This window comes from Peromyscus californicus, unplaced genomic scaffold (assembly GCF_007827085.1).
Source record: "Peromyscus californicus insignis strain IS unplaced genomic scaffold, ASM782708v3 Scaffold_21__1_contigs__length_65335640, whole genome shotgun sequence".
NCBI classification, from domain to species: domain Eukaryota; kingdom Metazoa; phylum Chordata; class Mammalia; order Rodentia; family Cricetidae; genus Peromyscus; species Peromyscus californicus.
The window spans coordinates 50,085,128-50,107,298 of record NW_026294514.1 but is presented as its reverse complement, the minus strand read 5'-3'; positions in this window follow the sequence as shown (position 1 = coordinate 50,107,298).

Here is a 22,171-nt window from a genome sequence, read left to right as displayed (position 1 = left end):
GACTATGGTACTGCTTCTAGTTCAATTTTCTCCTATATTTGATGTTTTAACTCTCCACTTACTCTGAATTTGCAATCCATTATCCAATGTCTAGTGGTTTTTCTCTCGTTTCTTCACAACTCTATTGTTATTTAAAACAGAACAAAACAAATGAAGAATATGAAGAGAATTCACATGCTCATACCTCACTTTGATATATGTGAATGAGTTAACTTTTAAAACAAGTTTTTTTTTTAATTTTTAGAATACTGTTAATATAGGCAATTGAATGTCTATGTAATTGGTTACCTAAGACATCATTATAAAATGCAAGAAAAAATTTTCACACATATGGGACAGAATTCTCATAGAGGAAACTGCTGGATTTACAATGTAGTTGTATTTGTTTATTTTGGCTGTCCACCAAAACCTTGCAAATCTTAAAGTGTAAATGTGATATAATGAACAGGTCACTAACGAGGCACTTTTGTGGATTTGTCTCTCAATTTACAAGGTGCCTTTACATTTACTATGTCATATTTCAGTTTCTATCCCTTTTAAGCAATTTCTTCTTTCTTAGAATATTATTATATCATTCACCCATTCCATTACCACTTCAGAAAATGTTCGCTTTTAAACTAATGGCATATTTTTTTCATTAATTGTTGTTACATGGAAATATGTATATTTATATATACATATTTTCCTAAGTACAACCTGTTCTGTCTGTATAATGTTACTTGTGTGTATGTGTTTAGGGAACCATAATCCTAAGGGTACAGTAATGGCATGCACACCCTGGTAATAACCAACAGCCATCTACTTATACTTTAGACACACCCAACAAGATAGAAATCAGCCCTACTACTAGAACATGGCTAAATATCATGTAAAGTCATGGAACTTAGAGGTGAACTACAACCACCATTTTAGTAGAATGTAGTTTAGGAATTGTCCTAACTACATTCTAAATATCTGTCCTTACACTCACAGTAAAGTGTAGCTCTCATCTCTCTTCAAGGATATTTCTATTTCCTTTCTTAAAAAAAAATTGCAATTGGGGTAGTCACCAGTCTAATAGCATAGCAGGATATTGTTAAGCATCATTACATTGACAATTTTTTTCCCCTAATCACGTTTGCTTCTATCCTAGGTCTCTGGGTATCCAGCCTCCGGGTCCTGGCACTCCAAGCAGTGTCATGGGTGGGCTCACTTTTGTGGCATGGGTCTCTGGCTGGACCAATCATTGGCTGGCCACTCCCACCATCGCTCTACCACTCTTAAGCCAGCATATCCCATAGGCAAGACACATTGCAGGTCAAAGGTTTTGTGGTTGGGTTGGTGTCCTAATGCCTTCATTGGAAGTTTTGCCTGGTCAGAGAAGATGGTCAGTTTAGGTTAGAGCCTTCATCCAGTAAGTGATGAAAACAGATACAGAGACCCACAGTCAAACATTAGGCCAAGTTAGGGGAATCCTGCTGAAGAGAGGGAAGAAGGATTATACAAGCCAGGGGGGTCAAGGACATCACAAGAAAACCCACAGATACAACTAATCTGGTCTCATAGGGGATCACAGGTTCTGAATTTATAACCAGGGAGCCTGCATGGGACTAACTTAGGTCCTCTACCTATATGTGACAATTGTGTAGTTTGGTCTACTTTTGGGATTCCCAGCAGTGGAGCAGGGGTTGTCCCTAATGATTTGCCTGGCTCTTGGTAACCTACTCCTCCTACTGGATTGACTTGCCAAGTGTTAATACAAGTGGAGGTGCTTAGCCGCACTGCAGTTTGATATGCTATGCTTTGTTGATATCCATGGGAGACCTGCCCCTTGCTGAACAGGGGAGGAGTGGATTGAGGGGTGGGTGTGGGAGGGGAGGTGGGGGAGGGGATGGGAAGAGAGAGGAGATGTATCAGAGATGTAAAATAAATAAATAAATAAATAGATAAATAGATAAATAAATAAATTTAATTGAAGCAAAGGAAAAAAAACAACAACCAATCAAACAAACAAAAACCAGCAACAAATCACTTAAGCGTAGGTAGTCCTGGCTCTATTTTAAGAAGCCCAGTGACTATGTCCCCTCCCCCTGTGTCCAGTATCATTGAATACTTGTAGAATATAATTTCTGCACTGAGAGCTGTATTCCTTGGTCACACAGCATGTTCTGAAGTTTAGAGCCAAGTGGGAAGTTTTTCCAGATGCCTCTTATTTTGTCTTTCATGACGCCCTGTTTATTTCTACCTGTTTTGGTATAGTGGCATTTCTCAGGTACTCCATTTCTGTTTTGTTCTTTTTTTTTTTTTTTTTTTTTTTTTTGCTGTTTCATACCATTTGCCACCTTGTTTGCTTATGTGATAATAATGCTGAATGTCCCTACTAATGGCTTTCATTATCTTATTTTGCCCTTAAATTCTATTCTAAAGCCTTTTATTTGCCAATAACCTTACTTAAGTAATACTTAGGTTAATGCAATATGAGTCTTTGAAACAGAAAGATAAAGGGTATGCAATTTCAGTATATATACTGAAAATAAAATTTCACACTATATAATTAAAAGGACATATCGTGTGTTCAGTCAGTAAAACAACCACTATAGATTTCCTATTAACAATAAAATCATAGAGCTTATCTTAAAAAACACATTTGTAGTGTATCTTAGGTACAATAATTTCCACACTATTTAGTAAATGATGTTCTAAACTAAGCTGATACTTCTTACATGACACAGATGATATTTTTCATCTCATGTAAACACACCCATAGATTTGTGTGTGTGTGTGTGTGTGTGTGTGTGTGTGTGTGTGTGTGTGTGTGTGTGTGTGTATATGGCAATTGAAAAGAAAGTGCTTTGTTTAGACAGTGAAGAAAAATAGCACTTTACATGTAGACACTTATTAAGCTTTATTTCAGACATTTGAACAATTGTATCCTGTCACTCCTGACAGCTGTACTTACAAGCAAATTCTGCTATAAAAATTCCTCCTGATTCCTAATAGCTCTGAGATTTCACACAATACTTTTTAAGAGATAAGAAATAAGTATTAGGGCTAAGAGCAAAGTTAGAGAGGATAAAATCTCAGTGGGACCGACGAGTCTCACTCTTAAGGAAAAAATATGAAGCAGAATCACATTTATTTAAGTTTACAGATTAATTCAGGTTCTGCTGGGGGTTTTTTTGTACTGCCTTGCTTCCAACTGGTACAATATAAATTGAATCTGATGATGGATAGTTTGCAAGTATCTGAATTGAATATCATTTTGCCGGTATTTCTACTATGAATAAGTTAATTTCTTTTCCTTGTAGAATTATTATGGATATTATCATGAAAACTTTTTCCACTAGAACTATTAAGCAAGTATGTGAAGAAAGGAAATATAGGGAAAATATAGAAAGAGTATAGTCAGTTCATTTATTTACTTCTGTAATATCTTTGAGATAATAACAAGACTCATTTTTTTTCTATACAGTGAGAGTCTCTCTACATTTGGTATTTTCTCATACTTTTTAGTATAATGAAAGGATAGTCCACAGCAGATTCAAAGTCACTGAAGATATAGAATAAGGAAAAGAATGAGCACAACGTTTCTGCTTGAGTTCATAGATGACATTAATAAAACATGGATTTGTAAGTTGTAAGTGGAGAAGATATGACATTTTATTTTTGACAAAATAATTAAAATACATTGATTGATATTAGTTCATTTAATTGGAAGTTTCTGATTTTCCCTTTCTGAATTTATCAATTTGGGCATTACATAAAGAACTGTGAAGTCATGGCTGATATTACCTGCTCAGGATTTGGTTGCCTTTTTGATGCATAGTGAAAGGCTTCACAGTTTCTTATCTCCAATTACCTTAATTATTTCCATCTGTATAACAGAAGATTCTTCTTAATTTATAAATAATCATTGTCCAGCAAAAATTATGTTATTGGGTTGTTCCTCAAATGCAAAAAAGGAAAAAGAAAAAGAAAGTCTTTTGTCTGAAAGATGTCATTCTCCTATCACTCTTAACACTGAGTCTACACATTGGAAATTATACCTCTGTGTTTTGTTTGATGAATAACCATAGGCATTTTATTTAAACATGAGAAATTATTCTCTATGAATATTTAGAAGCCATAATGTTGTTTAAGCGACTAGTATGAACGAGGTCAAAGCATTAAATGCGAAAGTGTTACACAATTATATTAAGTGTTGCATTTAATGTTACTGGACAAAGATGCTGGAGAGTGCATTTTGCTCTAGTGTTTGGGACAGTTTTACTTCCTGTATTCATTTTACATCAACTTGAAAAATCACATATCATTTTAATAAGTTTTCCATAAATAAATAAATCTTTTAGTATGTAACTTGTGTATTTACAAACTGAGAATCAGTGCAAGAATATAGGAAAGGGGGGAAATATTGGAGAAGGAAAAGGTGGGGGGAGGGAATGGAAGACTAGGAGGGAGAGAAAACAAATGGGCAGACCACTTCAGGGTGGGTCTCCCTACCTCAATTGATCTGGATTTAGGGTGGGTCTTCTCACTTCAAATGATTCAGTCATGAGAAATCCCTCACAGGTGTTCTCAGCTGCTCGGTTTTGGTTAATTTAAGATGTAGTCAAGTTGGCAACCAAGAACAGTCATCATACCAAACAGCATTAGCCCCCTAGTAGCCATCAAACTTAAATTCAGCATCAATTTTCAGTTTGAAAACTTCACTGGCATCAGAAGTTAACTTTCTTTGGTAACTGTAGTTTTGCTCTAGTTCTTTTGGAATGGAAGATTCCTCTTTTCATAGGTTAGCTTTATTAACTTTTTTTTCCTTTTAATTACTAATTCATGTTACCATATAATGTAACAAATTGTATCAGCTTCATTTTTATATGACAGTTTCCTCCAACTGACTAAGAAACAACAGTGTGTTTTATTTCAAAATCATACAATGTAGGGAAAAATTACATGGGACAAACTTCTACCTTAAAAATAAGAACACTACCTTAGGTGAGTTGGAGGATCTGATATTTGATATTCACAATTCCATTTCATGCACAACTATAGCTAGAGGTCTATAAGAACTCATTTGCACAATGAGGTCACGTGATAAACTTTATTTATTCAGCTAAATAAATAAATGAGATATTTACCCAAAAAGCCATAGTTGATGAAAATTTTTTGGATAGGTTTTCCATTCTTTTATTCTTGGGGAAATTGGAATTCAATTATCTTAATACCATTTTTTGCAGTTAAAATGTTATTTGAACCTTAATAACATTAATTTTAGGGATGGGAGAAGCAGGTTGTCCATTATACATCTTTCTCTGTTAAGATTATGTCTACTGGTCTTTATCCTCAGAAATTTGACTTATCAATTGTTATTCACTCACCTTCTTCCTGTGTTCTGAGACATAAGTAGGATGTAGCTCTTCAAATATTTATAAGTCTGAATCTGTTTTCTTACTCATTAGCTTACAAGAACATCAGTGGAAATTTTCTGTTTCACAGAGGCATTCAGTCCTGTTCTCCTCAGCATTCAGTCACTATACTTCTTATTGTAATTTAATGTGAAGAAACTGTAACTGTAACCCTAAAAGAGCAGCCTTAATAATCAAGATTGTTCATGTTTGTCTATTTTGAGTTTCAAACTTTTCCTCATAGATCAAAAACCTTCTAAGCATATCGTACTGTGCAGGGAGAAGATGGAATGCAAAAGCAGATAAAACAAAAGCAAAGGAAGTAAAGACCTGGTGTGGACAGAGCTCTAAAATGAGTAAGGAGTGAAGGACAAGGTTAAATATTGAATGAGTGGTCACTTGGGACACTGTTGAAACAAATAATTACATCTTCCACTGTTCAATAATTTACTGCTTATTAAATAATTGGACATAAATTTACTGACATGCGCAATAAGAGGCAGGTATACATCCCTACATTTTACCAAGTTATGACTGTTTTAGAGTATTGGATTTTCTTCCCCCTTTACTACATTACTTTCAGCATATAAAAATATCTATAGATTGAATTGATTCATAGTAGCAGCAGGGATATCTTAATGAGGATTCACTCATCCCAGAAAGAATCCCCTCTGCACACAAACAGGAGAGAGAGAGAGAGAAAGAGACAAAAGCAAAGGAACAGAGACAGAGAAACAGATAGAGAGAGATGACTAGCAACCAGAGGTAACTTCTCTTTAGCAGATAATGCTTTGAAGGGAAAAGATCACAATCCCTACAGATTGTTTCCATCACAGACAAGCCAAGGCCACATTCATGTACTCAATGTAGTATACTATTATTAGCAAGACATTGGGGAAAACGAATTATGGCTAAAACATGAAGAGGCTCTTTAAAAGCATCCTAGAAGGCCTGAAAGATACTTTGTAGTGCACAAGAATCTAGAAACAAAAAAGCAAACCAGAACCAGGAAGACAATAATAACAACAGTATCTTTGAGGTCTACTTTCTAGGAAAGAATCAAGGACTCAAAGCTACATCTATGTGTTTAGTCAGTAAGGTGGGATGTGTGGTCTGTTGCTTCCTAGGACAATGCTGGTTGTCTGGTGCCAAATTATCAGTCATGTTTGAATTTATGAAGCCACCCACTGAGGACAGAAAAGTGTCAGGAGCAGTATCAAGGACACATCCCACCTAATTGACTGAAAACGTAAATAGAAATTTCATTATATGGACCAAACAGGTTATACTTTGGAAATATATATATGTCCACGTGCTTATATGCATGCAATTACAATTCATGAAATCTGATGCCATGAATTTGAAGGAGAGTAGGCATAAATATAAAGGAGGGTTTGGTGGGAGGATAGGCAAGAAAAAATTTTACAAATATATTATAACCTCCAAAAATTACAGAAAAAATGATCAATCCTGGGGGGAGGAAGAAGCAAAAGAAAGGTGAAAGAAGGAGGAGAGAGAGAAAGGGGAAGAAAGAAAGAAAAGAAAGGAAGGAAGGAAGAAAGAAAGAAAGAGAGAGGAGGGAGAGAAGGAGGGTGGGCAAGAGAGAAGAGTAAGAGGGAGGAGAGGAGGAGGAGACAATCCTTTCTCAGTTTTCTGTAACGTTCTATCCTCATTTTTCAACATTTCTTTTTCTCCTTTGAGGTAGTGCTTTTACACAGTACTGCATCCCTTTCCACTGGCTTATCTTACTCTTTCCAGAAACTGTTAATAGACGAATATTTTCTATTTTGATTTAGGTAATACAGAGACTGAAGTACAGCTATATATTATCTTTGCTTTGACTCTATTTTTCAAATATAATGCTTAAATTTTTTAAATATGCCTTGAACCTATCATTTATGTGATTTTACTCCCTCATAACATTAATTATTTATTGTTTATATTATAAAAGGAATATATACGTAGATTGTTATTCTCCATGTACTGGTCTAATTGCTTACATTTGAAAATACCACTGGACAATGGTGGCACACAATTTTAATCACAGCACTAGGGAGGCAGAGGTGTTGTGGAGTATTATTTTAAGGTGTGTTACATTTGTTTATGCTGTGAAACATTTGTTTTAATAATGCAAAGATGTGTTGCATTTTTTTATGTTACATTTTCTTAACTTTGTGAAGCTGTGTTACTGTGCCTGTCTAAAACACCTGATTCTCAAATAAAGAGCTGAACGGCCAATGGCGAGGCAGGAGAAAGGATAGGCAGGGCTGGCAGGAAGAGAGAGTAGATAGAAGGAGAAATCCGGGAGGAGGATAAGGAGTGAAAAAAGAAAGAGGACTCAAGGGGCCAACCACACAACCACACAACCACACAGCCACACAACCACACAACCACACAGCCACACAGCCACACAGCCACACAGCCACACAGCCACACAGCCACACAACCACACAGCCACACAGCCACACAGCCACACAGCCACACAGCCACACAGCCACACAGCCACACAGCCACACAGCCAACCACAGATTAAGAGTGAAAGTAAGATATACAGAAATCAGAAAAGTAAAAAGCCCAGAGGCAAAAGTAGGTGGGAGAATTTAAAGTTAAAATCTCACAAGAAACAAGCTAAGCCAAGGCCAGGCATTTGTAATTAAGAATAAGCACCCATGTGTGGTTTATCTGTGAGCTGGGTGATGGGCCCCCAAAAGACTAAAGAGCCAAAATAAGAGTCAAAAACAACCAACTACAGACAAGTCAGGCAGATATCTGAATTGGAGGCTAGCCTGGTCTACAAATGGAGTTTCTTAATAGCCAGGGCTACTCAGGAAAAACCAGTCTCAAAAACAAACAGTAAATGAAAATACCAAGTGAAAATCCTATTTTTAAAAATGTATTGCTGTACAATCAAATGTTATAATGTTTTGCAAAATGTTTAGGTTTTCATGCTTTTTATTGCTATATCATAAGAAATCTAAAAAACAATGAATTTACAATTTGGGCCTTCAAGGACGGTCTTACACATCATGGTTTTGATGTCTATAATTAAGGAAAATGATTTCTGTACTTGAGCAGGTATGTTAAGTAGGAAATTTTATTGTAATACTTATGATAATGATTAAACTTTTACCTTTATTTTTTCATTCAGTTATAAAAACTATAATTGTAATAATGGTTTCAAGTGAAATTCAGAATAAGATAGTTTCTGGTGAAGAAAACCAACACCTGAAAGCAGAGGAGGATGATAGAGTGGGAGAAAACATTAGAAGAAATTGTACTTTTCACAAGTAGTTGGATTTAGAATACACAAGGAAACCCAATTACAAAAGGTAAAAGTAAAAAGAGAAAATAAAAATTTAGATGGACAGTATATCTGAATACACTGTTCTTCAAAGAAAATCAAATGGACCACAGGTATATGTAAAATTGTTCATTGCTAATCTATAAAAAAGGGGGGGTACATTATTAGCACAGTGAGAGATAGCATCTTAGCCCAGAAAGGATAGTTACTATCAAAAATACATAATCTAACAAATGGTAGTGAAAATATGGGGGAAATGAGCACCTTCTCACTATTAGTGAAAGAATACTGGCAAAGTGATTGGGGGAAACTGAACGGAGAATCCTCAAAATGTAAGATCACTGACATAATCCTGAAATCCTGTGATTATATAACCAAAGGAAAGGAAGCAATATATCATGAAGACACATGGAATTACATATTTGTAAGAGTCAAGAAGTAGACTCCTCTGATGGAGGTATAAAGAAAACAGGCTCCATAAGCATGATGGGATGTCAGAGAGAAGAATGACATCTAATCAGTATGATATCAGAAGTAGAGGTGCCTGTGATGGGAGATACCTTGAGTACCCATGGTCCTCCACAAAACAGAGTCCTACACAGTTCACTAGTGGCTACCAGAGGCCAGTAGGGAGGGATCCTAGAAGTGTTGTCATAGACTCTAAGTTACAATTTGACATGAACAGGAATTCCTGGTGTACTAATACAAAGTAGGGGGTCATACTACATAGCGGTATGTATTTCAGCAAACTTCAAAAGCTAAAAAAATATATATTTTGAAAGATTTTAGTATAATAAATGTTTGGATATTTATCAATTTCATTTGCTTTAAACACTATAGAAGATATAATATGTTCGATAATTATCATTAATTTACGTACAATTTGTGTTTTCTATATACCAGTTAAATATATAAAATTAAAAAACTGAAAATAACAAACATACAGTATTTTCAAAAGTTTAAATTGAATGAAAAATATGAATATACTAATATATATATATATATATATTCTTCAAGTAAGCTTAAATTAGCATAAGCAAATATTTACACATAATCTCTAAAATTTTATGATAGATAATTTTATTTGCTTTCATGGTCTTTGAAAATTATGAATATCAGAATATTGAATACATTAAGAAATAATTTATATAGCAGTCTAATTTCCTTTAGAAAATTTTTTTTTTGAGACAGGGTTTCTCTGTGTAGCTTTGTGCCTTTCCTGGAACTCACTCTGTAGCCCAGGCTGGCTTCAAACTCACAGAGATCCGCCTGCCTCTGCCTCCCAAGTGCTGGGATTAAAGGTGTGCTCCACCACCGCCCAGCAGAATATTTAAAAAAGTTAATTGTTTTCCCATTTGTTTCAAGACAAAGAGGTTGATTCTTTCATACTTGTCCTCCTAAATGCGGCTATTTACAACATGTTTTGTAAAATCTTCATTGCTCTTGATCTGATAAAGAACTTTTTCCCTAAGGATATCTGAATACTTTTTCCTGATAGATTGTGATGTATATAAAGTGCCATTCTATACCTTTTATGCATTTATATTGTTGAGAGGTGTTTTGCTTCTCTTTTAATTATGCCAGGTTTCTATGTTACATATGTAATTTCATATCTCCTATACATATCCTGTCATTTTGGAGTTTTGTTATGAGCCTGGAATTTTCCTTCTGTAAGATTTTTTTTGTATAAAAGTTATTCTTTCATTGGAATCACATTTGTCAATATTAGAAGAAGCATCCCTGCTCTGCAATCCAACTTCGACAGAGGCGTCTCTAATTTAATATGTTCTGATATGTTAAGCTTTCGTACAGGATGCTGTTTGAAAACAGCATTGTGCTTGGCAAATCATTGAAAAATACACTGGATCTTGCATTAAACTAAAATTAAAATCGCTGCAATAAGACCACAAACCATGTCTGCAGTGTTATATAAAGTTGAAATTTGTACCCTAATACAAGCCCCATTACTGGTCATTTTCAGAGTTTATCCTACATTTTATTGTTTTATTTTTTATTTTCTTCTGTCAGAAATGTTTCCCCAGTCTATAACATAAAATTGGAAATCCATTTTCAATTGCCACTATGAATCCCAAGTCTTCTATGCTCCTTATTTTCTCTGGAAAACAATTTGATATGCTTGCCTTTAGTACATGATCCTTCTAATGCCTTTATTTATTGAGTTTGGATACTTGTTTTCATACATTTCTTAAATATTTGTAATTTGAGGAGATTTTTCTTTTATCACAATAAAGTTAGTAAGATCAATTCTGTAATAAATACATTCAGAATTGTTTGTATTCGCAAATTTTGGTTTGCTATTTGCTTCATTAATCAAACTCTATTATTTAAAAAATTAGTCATATTTTAAGATCATATTTTTTAATATTTTACATCTTCTACAAAAATGTTTATTCAAAATACTTTCCACTTTACTAGAGATAGTTAAGTAATTTAAAAATAATTTTCATGAAAACAATTCCTATACAATGGATTTTGACCAGTTTTTCAAATGTCATACCTATTTAGCCAACTATAATAAAGTTTGGATAAAGACTCAGATATAACTAAAGTTATATTTATTTAATATTTGTTTAATTAAAATAAGTTTAACATCTTCTAAGAATATATTATTATTAATAGCTAATGAAAGTTTTTTACTAGGTTATTCCAGGTGAGAAACCATTCACTCTTCTGCTCTGCTAAGGTGGTGCTCTGTGACATTTAGTTAGCTACATAGATGTACTAAATGGGATGTGAAAATGTTTTAGAAACAGGAGATCTGAAATTCAAACTTTAAATTGTCAGTACCTGTATTAAGTCATAGATACCTCTGTATATTGTCTCTATTGAGTTGATGTCTAGCCACCACTTTTGGTTTTTGTTTGGATGCTATAGAGTTGAATTTGCAGTAAACCTAAGGCGAGGATAGATGTGCTTTACTCACAAATTCAGAGTTGCATGATCTTCGTTCTCAATCTGCCAAGGAGCCAATATGTTTACGAAAGAAAAAAAATCTGAGAGGTCTGCATGTCTGTTGTCATCTTTTGTCTCACCCAACTTAACCCAAGATCAAATACTATTAATTCAATTTTCATGCTTAATTAATAATCCACCCTCATATATTACCAAGGTTGTATTTAAACTTGCCAACTCTTACCTCTACATGATTGTAGTGACCTCTTGATATAAATAATTACCTCTAATATCTTTGTCTTTCCAGTGCTTACAATGACACTAAAAATATAGATTCCTTTTCTTATCCAACTTTGCCTTTTTTTCCTATTGTGTACTTTGTATAATGTTGATATTCCTCTGTTTTATCTGTAGAGTTACTAAGGACTTTTCCACAGACTGTTGTCCCACTTCCAGCTCTACAGACCTACCTTTGGATGACCTTCTCTACTGGGATTTCCTTTTTCCATTTCTCACCCAAACAGACATTAATCCTGGACTATAACATGCATAATTCCGTATTGTAAATATTTCCCTAGCTAAAATCACGTCTTTGCTTAGTTTCCTTCATGTCAACATTATTTGCATGTCTATATTTGTCTGGGTCATTGTTCTTTTTCATAACAACTTTGAATCCTTGTAAGCCATAAAACCCATCTTCTCTTTATCTGTTGTCTTTTAGTCCCTGGCTCATATTTGGCCTTCCATGAATATTTATTGTTGTCTGCAATGAGCGATATTGAAAAGGGGAGCTCAAATGATCTGTGAAGAGAGAGAAGGAGGTAGGGCTTGTGAAACAGTGTCCTTTGCAATGTAATATGTTTTATTCCTCTGCCACAGCACCCTTACCATTTACAATAAGGCCATCACTCATGGGTTGTTATTATTGAGGTCCTCACAGAAGAAATATTATTCCATTTATTGCTTCTCTCTGCAGCACTTACTTCATTATTTCCCCATGGGCCTTAGTGTCCTTCAGTTTTTTCTTCAGTTCTTTGTTCTATGGTGGTATCTGTGAAGAAGGGATTGATGCCAAGTAATCAACTTCACTTCTTTTGAAAAAAAAAAAATCCAGCCTGGTTGACGGTTCATTTTATAGACAAAAGAGTCTCTCTGTGTTTTGTGTTAAACCTTTGAAACATTTCAGCAATGTGTTGTGGGATCTGCCAATTGATGAGATGCCAACAGTACAGAATGGAAAACAGGAAAAGGATCAAAATTCTTTTCACCTAAGAAATTGCTATTAGTTCAAATAGCACTCAACTAGTGAAATGAATATGCCCTAGAGCAGAATCCTTGGCAGCTGTAATGCCATATACCCACTGAAAATCCTTTGTTTCTTTTTGTTCAGAGTCTCATTTCCTAAAGTAGATGATTCACTCTGTATTAAATTATTTTTATTTACAATAAAATAAGGTATGGGTAGATCCAATACAATTTCCTGCCTGAAAATTCTTCATCTTCTAATGTGATGCCATTCTAACTTACTGGGGGCATCTTTTGTGTTATTCAAGTTTTGCTGCCCCGGAGTGCATTTTGAATGCCTAGAATACAGAGGAAGCAGATGTGGACAAAGGACAGAAGAGGCAAACAGGGAAAGCCAGTAGATGGCAACACATTCTGAATTATGGAAGGCACTAAAGTACTTAATATACAAGTGGAAAAGATGGTAATAATGTTTTTAAATATAAAGTATAGTAAAAACACATCATCTGCCTATATCCACTTTGCAAATATATATATAAAGTTCTGAAAGACAGTAAAAGAATCCCCGTGGCTAGATTGTAGGGCATGGATTAATGAGATGGACTCAATATGACTGCTATTAAGTAGGTATGAGGTTTTTTTCACTGTGAAAAGCCAAAGTTGGTGGGGAGCACAGTGTAGTTAATTTGAATGAAAATTTATATTAAGTATGGTAAATTCCATGAAATATAGTAACACATTCATTTTTAATCAGTAATTTTTATTCAGATTTAACTAGTGATTCATTATTTGTACCTAAGCAGTTAGTATTAAGTCTCCTGTTTGTTAAGCATGTTTTATCATAACATGTTAAGAACATCAGACCTACTAGACACAGTTTAAACTGCAGATATTTCTTAGCTAAAGAAAACATTTTCAGGTATACATTATTATTGAAGACCAGTATATTAGAGAAAAAATGTCTGTAAGATGGGCTGTGATGGTGCAGGTCTATGCTGAGATTCAGTTTAGTGACATTCTGACTCAAAGAGTTTCTTCCATGGGACTCAGATGACATGTTGGATGACATTCATTTAGTGTTGTCTGCAAGGGTAAAATATTACCAACAGCTGATTTGTTCATACATACCAAAATGAATAAAACATGTGATCTATTCTTTTATTTTGAGCAGAAGGTTAAGTGATTCATGTACAGGTTCCAGAGAAATAATCATGGCTTTATAGAAGAGCTCTGTTTCTTCATTCACAGCTCTGGATAGACTGTTTAAATTTCCTACAGTTCCTTTGATTACATGTAATCAAAGTAATAGTAAATTAAAACATAGAGATGAAAATATAATGCAAAAGTACTAAAAGTCTCAGAAGCACTCTGAGGGTAAGATGAATTAATATGTATTAAGTATAGAATGTAATGATAACTTCTATTTAGATGAAATTGTATGCAACAAAATAAATGAACACAGACACAAAGACTGTGAAAAAGTATTTATCAAAAAATGTTTATAGCAGGCAAAGTAATCCTGTACATTGTTGCTTATATATAGTGAATATCATATATATATATATGTATATATACATGATATATAAATGGAACAATAAACACTTAATTACAATGATGGAGGCCATTAAGAAAGGGAAAAAGCTCGAGATTAGAGTAGTTATTTAAAAAATTGTAACTTCCTTATATGAAACATAAGGACAGATTGAAAAATATTAGTATTTAGTAATTCTTAGACTAGAGTTTTGTTTTTCTCTCCTGCATTGTGTCCTATAACTTTTCAGTCAGGGGAAATACAGATGACAGTAGTATATACCTGGAAGACTGGTACCCTTTGCAACAAGGCCTTTGGTAAGGTTTTATTTTTAATGTCCCATCACTGGAGTGCCTGGATAGATGCCATAATTCTGTATTTTCTCAAGGACTAATGTTTAATATTTATTGTAGTTCTGCAGTATATCTTGGGATGTGTTCATATCCACTACACACAGGTTTTAGGATTCCATCTTTAGACATTAGAAACCAAGGCTGAGAAAGAGTAAATTATTGAGTGTCAAACTAGGGAGTGGGCAATGAAATACATAGTCCTATCTTTAAATGGAATAGAGAGCATTTAACATTATTATGTAAGTTTAATTTTTTAAATGTGAATTAATGTTAATTTATACAATGTATCTCTGAAGAAAGTTTTTGTGATACTGAAGAAGTGTTCAAGTGTGCAACATGACATGTAGCCTCTAGTATGAGCTAGGTATGTACAGCGTGCATCCCTGCCTTTCAAAGAATGAATCATGTGCAGGAAATCTAGATACAGACATTTTTAAATGTTCAAAAACTTTTCATTTCAATATAGAATTTTTGGTTTGTCAGTATATACAAAAATCCTGTCATAAAATTTAATTTCTGTCATCTAGAAAATTTGTCATATTTATAAAAATATACATTTGCCTGCAAATTTCATGATGTCATTGTTTTTCTCTGCTAAGTAGTACTCCATTGTGTATACATACCACATTTTCTTTACCCATTCTTCAGTTGAGGGGCATCTAGGTTGTTTCCAGGTTTTGGCTATATGAATAATGCTGCTATGAACACAGTTGAGCATGTGTCTCTGTGGTATGATTGAGCGTTCCTTGGGTATATGCCCAAGAGTGGTATAGCTGGGTCTTGAGGAAGATTGATTCCCCCTTTTCTGAGAAATCACCACACTGATTTCCAAAGTGGCTGTACAAGTTTGAATTCCCGCCAACAGTGGAGGAGGGTTCCCCTTGCTCCATATCCTTTCCAACATAAGCTGTCTGCAGTGATTTTGATCTTAGCCATTCTGACAGGTGTAAGATGGTGTCTCAGAGTCATTTTGATTTGCATCTCCCTGTTGACTAATACTACTCAGCAGAGAAAAACAATGACATCATTAAATTTGAAGGCAAATGGATGGAAGTAGAAAATATCATTCTAAGTGAGGTAACCCAGACTTAGAAGGACAAACATGGTATGTACTCACTCATAAGTGGATACTAGATGTAAAGCAAAGGATAACCAGACTACAACCTACAATTCCAGAGAAGGTATCCTACAAGAAAGACCCAAAGAGGGACACATGGATCACCCTGAGAAGGGGAGCTAGATGAGATCTTCATGAGTGAACTGGGAGTGAGGGGTGGGTAATGCAGGGTAGGGGATGGGGGATGAGAACACAAGGGAATAGGATGGTCAAGCTGGAACAGGAATGGAGTGGGAAAGCAATGAGAGATTTACCATGATGGAGGGAGATATCATGGGGATAGAGAGAAACCCTGTGCTAGAAAAGTTGCCAGGAACCCCCAAGGATGACCCCAACTTGGACTACTAGAAATAGTGGAGAGGGTACCTGAACTGAACTGGCTTGCCCCATTGATCAGATTGGTGAATACCCTAACTGTCATCACAGAACTTTTCTCCAATGACTGATGGAGGCACATGCAGAGATCCACAGCCAAATACCAGGTAGAGCTCCAGGAGTCCAGTCGGAGAGAGAGAGGAAAGATTCTATGAGCAAGTGTATCAGGATCATGATGGGCAAACCTGCAGAGATGGCCAAACCAAACTAGTGGGAACTCATGAAAGTTGGATCAATGGCTGTGGAGCCTGGATGGGACTGGACTGGGCCCTCTGCATGGGGAGACAATTGTGTAGCTTGATCTGCTTGGGGAGGAGCCTTGTGGCATAATCAGATTCCATCCCTGGGTGCCTGAACAGGCTTTTTGGAGCCCACTACCTATGATGGGACACCTCGTGCAGCCTCAAGGCAGGGGGAAGGGCTTGGACTTGCTTCTACTGGATGTGCCTCCCCATGGCAGGCCTTGCCTTCTTGTGGGTGATGTGGATGGTGGGTTGGCGGGAGAAGGCTGAGGGGGCAAGAGGAAGGAAGAGGGGGATCTTTGATTGGTGTGTAAAATGAATGAAAAAAATTCTTAATAAAATATATATATACATAATTTTCTTCTTAGTTAATATGAGAAGTGATGATGAAAAGTGTGTAAACATGTATTTAAGATGAGATTTTTACTTATAGTTTGACACAAGAGACAGAGATGGCCAATTTAATGGTAAGTTTTGAATTCAGGAAACAGGATAAAATCTGATTATTTACTGTTGAAAAATATTTTTAAAAATATTCTCACAGGAATTATTTCTTCTCATTTGTATTAGATCATTGAGAATTTTATACAATGTATTTTTACCACACTCACCTTCCTCTCCTACCCTATTGCTCCCAGTTCCACATTCATTTCCCACCAACACAACTTAATATCTCCTTCTTAATTTAAACTGATCAAGTATAATTTGTGCTGCCTATGCACTCATGGACATGTGACCTTCACTAGACCATAGTCAACTCAACAAAAGCTGTACTCTTAAAAAGTGCTCCCTCTCCCTCTCCCTCCCCTGGTTGCTCTCCAGTGCCAATAGCTCCTCAACTAGGGGTGGGACTTCATGCTGACCTCCCTTCTCTGTGCTGTGACTGTTTTAAATTTTTGATATTAAAACTTAATTTCAATATTTACCCTTCCCCTTTTATGTCTCCAAACCCTCCTGTGAATCCCTTCAAAACATTCCCATGAGCTTATCAGTGTAAACTTTGGAAGTGAAAATGTTTCACAAAGTCTTAAAAAGTTAAATGCATTTAGTAAATTATGTTATCTTGCTCTAAATTCTTTCCTCAAATAAAACATTGGAGAATCCCTTGGAAGTTTTCTTTTCTCGGTTGAATATGTAGTGAATACACATATTCTTAAATTGTATAAAATCAATTTTAAAGGTTTAGGTATGTATGATCTTATATATGAAAATACAAATCTTTATATAGTTGGTAAAATATAAGATTAAATATAGCTAGATCTACATATGAAGTAAATGATTTGTGATCATATTTTATTTTATAAGCATTTTTAGATATGTTATATAAATTAAGATATTTTATGATGTCAAGCACATTGTATTAAGTACTCGTAAATTACGTAAACTAAATTATTCATGCTTATCACTTTTAGGAAACTAAACTATTATGTAATTCTCATTTCACTGTAATTAAAAACATATTCTAATAAATATGCAACTTAACACCTATCAAAATATTACATAGATTGAATAACATAAGGATTATCAAATCAAATGAAGATTTCTCCTGAAATGTATGTATGTCAGGTCTTACTATATAATAAGGAAACACATTTTTTGATATTAAAATTTAATTAAATTTGAATCCAGTAATGAAAATGCTTATTTATTCATAAGTTTTACAGCTTTAAGCAGAAGCTTTTAATAGTTTTCCCTGAACAGGGGACATTTTTTCAAGTGAAAATTAAAAGATGAAAATTGAAATTAAAATAAAGAAGAATTTAGCTGTAAATTAATTTCTGGAAATTTTAGCCCCATATATTTACATTAACATTGTGTCAGTTTATCATTTTATTTAAAAAAAATGAATTACATAGTTTCTTTATTCCATTAAAAGTAGGTAAAGGAAGAAAAGTAAAAATTTCCAACTTTAACATATTTAAACAACTGAAAATACCATCCAAGAACTGGCTGTATTTCTGTAAGTGGAGTGCTTTTTTTAGAATGCACCGAGATCTGAGTTCAGTCCCTGCCACCACACAGACATGCCCTGTTGCCCCACGCCTGTAAACCAAGCACTACAGAGGTTATAGAGGGAGAATCAAGATGATCCAGGTCACCCTCAGCCACAGGAAGCTTGAGCCCAGCCTGTACTAGAGACCTTGTCAAACAAAAGTAAACCTAAACAAAGCGTGCCATAAAAATAAAATGTATGCAATATGTTACCAACAAGAGAAACCATTAACTATTAATTTCTTGTATATACAAAAATTATATTTATGTTTGTTTAGTTAGTCTAGTTCAAATACAGCATATATCATCATATGTCCATATCTAGATTATATACGATATTATTTTCCTCTATATCTATGAATAATCGTCTTTATGCTGAAATGAAAATAGTGAAATTCTGTAATATATTGTTACCATAGAGGAAATGCATTTAACATTGGGTTGCCTTAAAAATGTAATTGTTGTAGATAGATTTCCTATAAAAACTTTCAAATAAGCATGACAATAAATATTATCACAATCATTTTTGAGATGGGCTTTTGGTATCTATCTCCTGTTGAACTAGAACTTGCTGTGTAGACCATAGTAAACTCACAATCCTACTGTCTCTGCCTCTGCCTGCTAGGATTATTACCCCACACCACCACACCTGGCTTGAGCACTGTAATAACCAGTACTAAATCCAATCTGTAACTAGAAATAAATATGTTAATTATAGCCAGGTACTTTACATTATATTATGATAATGTTATGTTTGAAACATCTGGCAAATTTGAATTCCAAAGTAGTATGTATTGCTGTGTTTAAATAGGTCAAAATGATATCCTTTTATACTAGCACAATAAAATATATACAGAAAATTGAGGAGCATATCAAAAGACAAAATTGCAAAATATATGAGGTAAATATAATGAAAAACAAAATTAAAATGCAGCTATATGCTCTCAGGAACTATTAGTTATTTCATAATTGTCTTACTAAATCATACATTGTACTATCTATGAAGGCTCAAATTTTGTCTTTCTTTTGTTACCTTATGTCTCCTGTAGGTTTTAGAAGGAGTAGAACCATGAAATCTTTGTTAGAGGAGGGAAAATACATAAATTAAAAAACTAGTCATTTGTCTTTAAATTCAGACACAGAAAAATGGTTTTAAGATTAAACTGAGAACACATGTCAAAATAGCCTTTATAATCTTCATATGCTTTTAAAGTAGTGGGTATATAAAATTCTTCACATTTTAAATAATTCCTAATGTGGAAACACATTATATATCTATTAATTGTTTAATCCTATTCATCATTAAAACAAAGATCAATAACATGAAGTTTATTGTATATTGTACAATATATGCCACATTTGAGAACTGTTGATTGAATCACTATCATTTAGTTAAAAGAATTATAATGTAGGGGTGTCAATAAATTAAGTCATAATTCTGAGTTCATTTTATTAACAAAGTATGTGGATTTGGTGCTTTTGTAAGCTTTGATGATCTATTATTGTCATTTACCAACCTTGGAAATTATTGTCATTGGCTATTTAAACATCATATTATAGGATGTATATTAGTAAGTTTGGAATGTCAATCTATCTTGCAGGGATAATTTGATTAGATCTTTACTGAATACTTAAAATGCACAATAATCACAACAAATTGAATTTCATAAGGAATCTTTAATATAATGATAACATAATCTAGGAAATGCATTTCAATCAAATACACTTATTCACATAGTGATAATATCTAACTGTACTGACCTTTCATTTGCTGTCTATTCCTTTTTATAGAGTACAGATTTATTACAGAAGGATAAGAAATCGTATAGCCAGCTACACTCATTATTATGATAATTACTGAAAAATGTAATTTGGAGAGAACATGGATTCAGTGGGGGGAAAGTCCTGTATAATAATCTTTTCAGAGATCAAAAGGTGCACTTCACCACTTCACATGATTTTCAGGAATGCTAAATGTAGAAGTTTAACATTTAAGTATAGTCACCTCTTAATTTTAATCTTTCATAGTTCTCTAAAATATGTATGCTCAGAACACACTTTCAGAATGTTGTCATTTCATTTTAATACATTCATTTCATATTTTTTATTTCAGATACATTGTTACAGTTTCTGTGGGAAATTAGAGAAAAATTAGGATGAGGTGATGGAAGACAGGACCTGTTCTCATTTTTTCCTCCTTAGGCATGAGTGTTGGGCATGCTGCTCTCCAGGTAACACCAGAGTAAGGTCCCAAAAGAAAAGAAAAATATTTAAATAAAAATGTCAATTAGTGTGCTCTTCTCTGGGGAAGATGATTTCTCCCACTCTCAGCATTTCTTGGTTGTCAATAGTTCTTTGTGTAGGGTTGAGACCTCCAGGACTTTCTCTGGTCCATATTAGCATATCTATTGTTCTTTTTCAGTTTATGTTTACTCTAAAAACACATATACAGTTAACATCATACAGACTGAGAAGTTTGTACTTATGTATTTAGGCACTCATGTGTGCATGTTCCTCTGTGTGTGTGTGTGTGTGTGTGTGTGTGTGTGTGTGTGTATGTGTTTGAGTGTGTATGTGTTTGTGTATGTGTGTGTGTGCAATTAATGAAAAAAGAGGCAATGGATTTGTAAGAGAGCAAGGAGTTAGTATATTGACAAGTTTGGAAGGAGGAAAGAAAAGAGAGAAAAGTTATAATTATTACAGTCTCAAAAATAAATCATTTTTTAAATACCAAGTAAATTTTGTTACCTTAACCTTTTGTATCAAAGAGGTAATTTACAAAAGCTAACTTACGCATATTACACTGAGGGTGTTTTCATGGCTCTCCATGGAACTTTCACTTTTAAATATCTATGTTGCTTCTGCATCACACTGATTTGAGTTACATGAACAATAGTTTCCATTACATTAACATATCAAAGTTACTGATTCTTTCCAAATATATGAATACATGTTTCACTTTGAAATGTTTCCTATTTCTCAGTTTCCACATATGGAATACCTAGCGATGTCTGAGCTGTTTAGTGTCTCAACATTGTTTTTGCTTTATGACTAGGTACAATTCTAGAAAGAGCTGTTGTAAGGCTCATGGTCCAATCTTTGTCAAGGATACACACAATTAAAGTGAGGGCCACCTTCCTGTCATCCAAGGTAAAGAGAGACACACATTAAAACTAACAAAGCGATAAAAGGGACCTGAAATTGAAGCAGTTTAAAAAATGACAGTTTAATGAAAGCAGAGTAAAAAATACTATCACTCTGATGGAAACATCTGTCCTCCTCAAATCTTCAATGATGGAAGGTTGTAAGGCTCTTAAGGAAGGGCTGCCAGCCTATAGTTATATCAACAGCAGGTCAGGGCTGGGATGTCTCTTTAATGTTATAGTTATGACTGCCCAAATATATACCATTCCAACTGATACCTTGTCTCCAGCATCACAATAGGTTATTTTAAAGTCCATTTCTTTTCAATGCTTGTTGGGTTTTGTCAAGTGAAAGTGTGCATAATTTCATCAAATTACATGAAAACCACAATTAAAAGAACTTAATCAGACCTATTTAGCTCTTTGTACATAAAACATGAATATTACAATTTAAGTTTTGATTTCAGAGAAACAGACATGTACCTGGCCATTTCCTGTTGCTTTTACTAAATTATTGTTGGAAGAAAGCAATGGTGATTTTCTTTTGTTTTATTTTATGGTTATTGACCACTTCTACT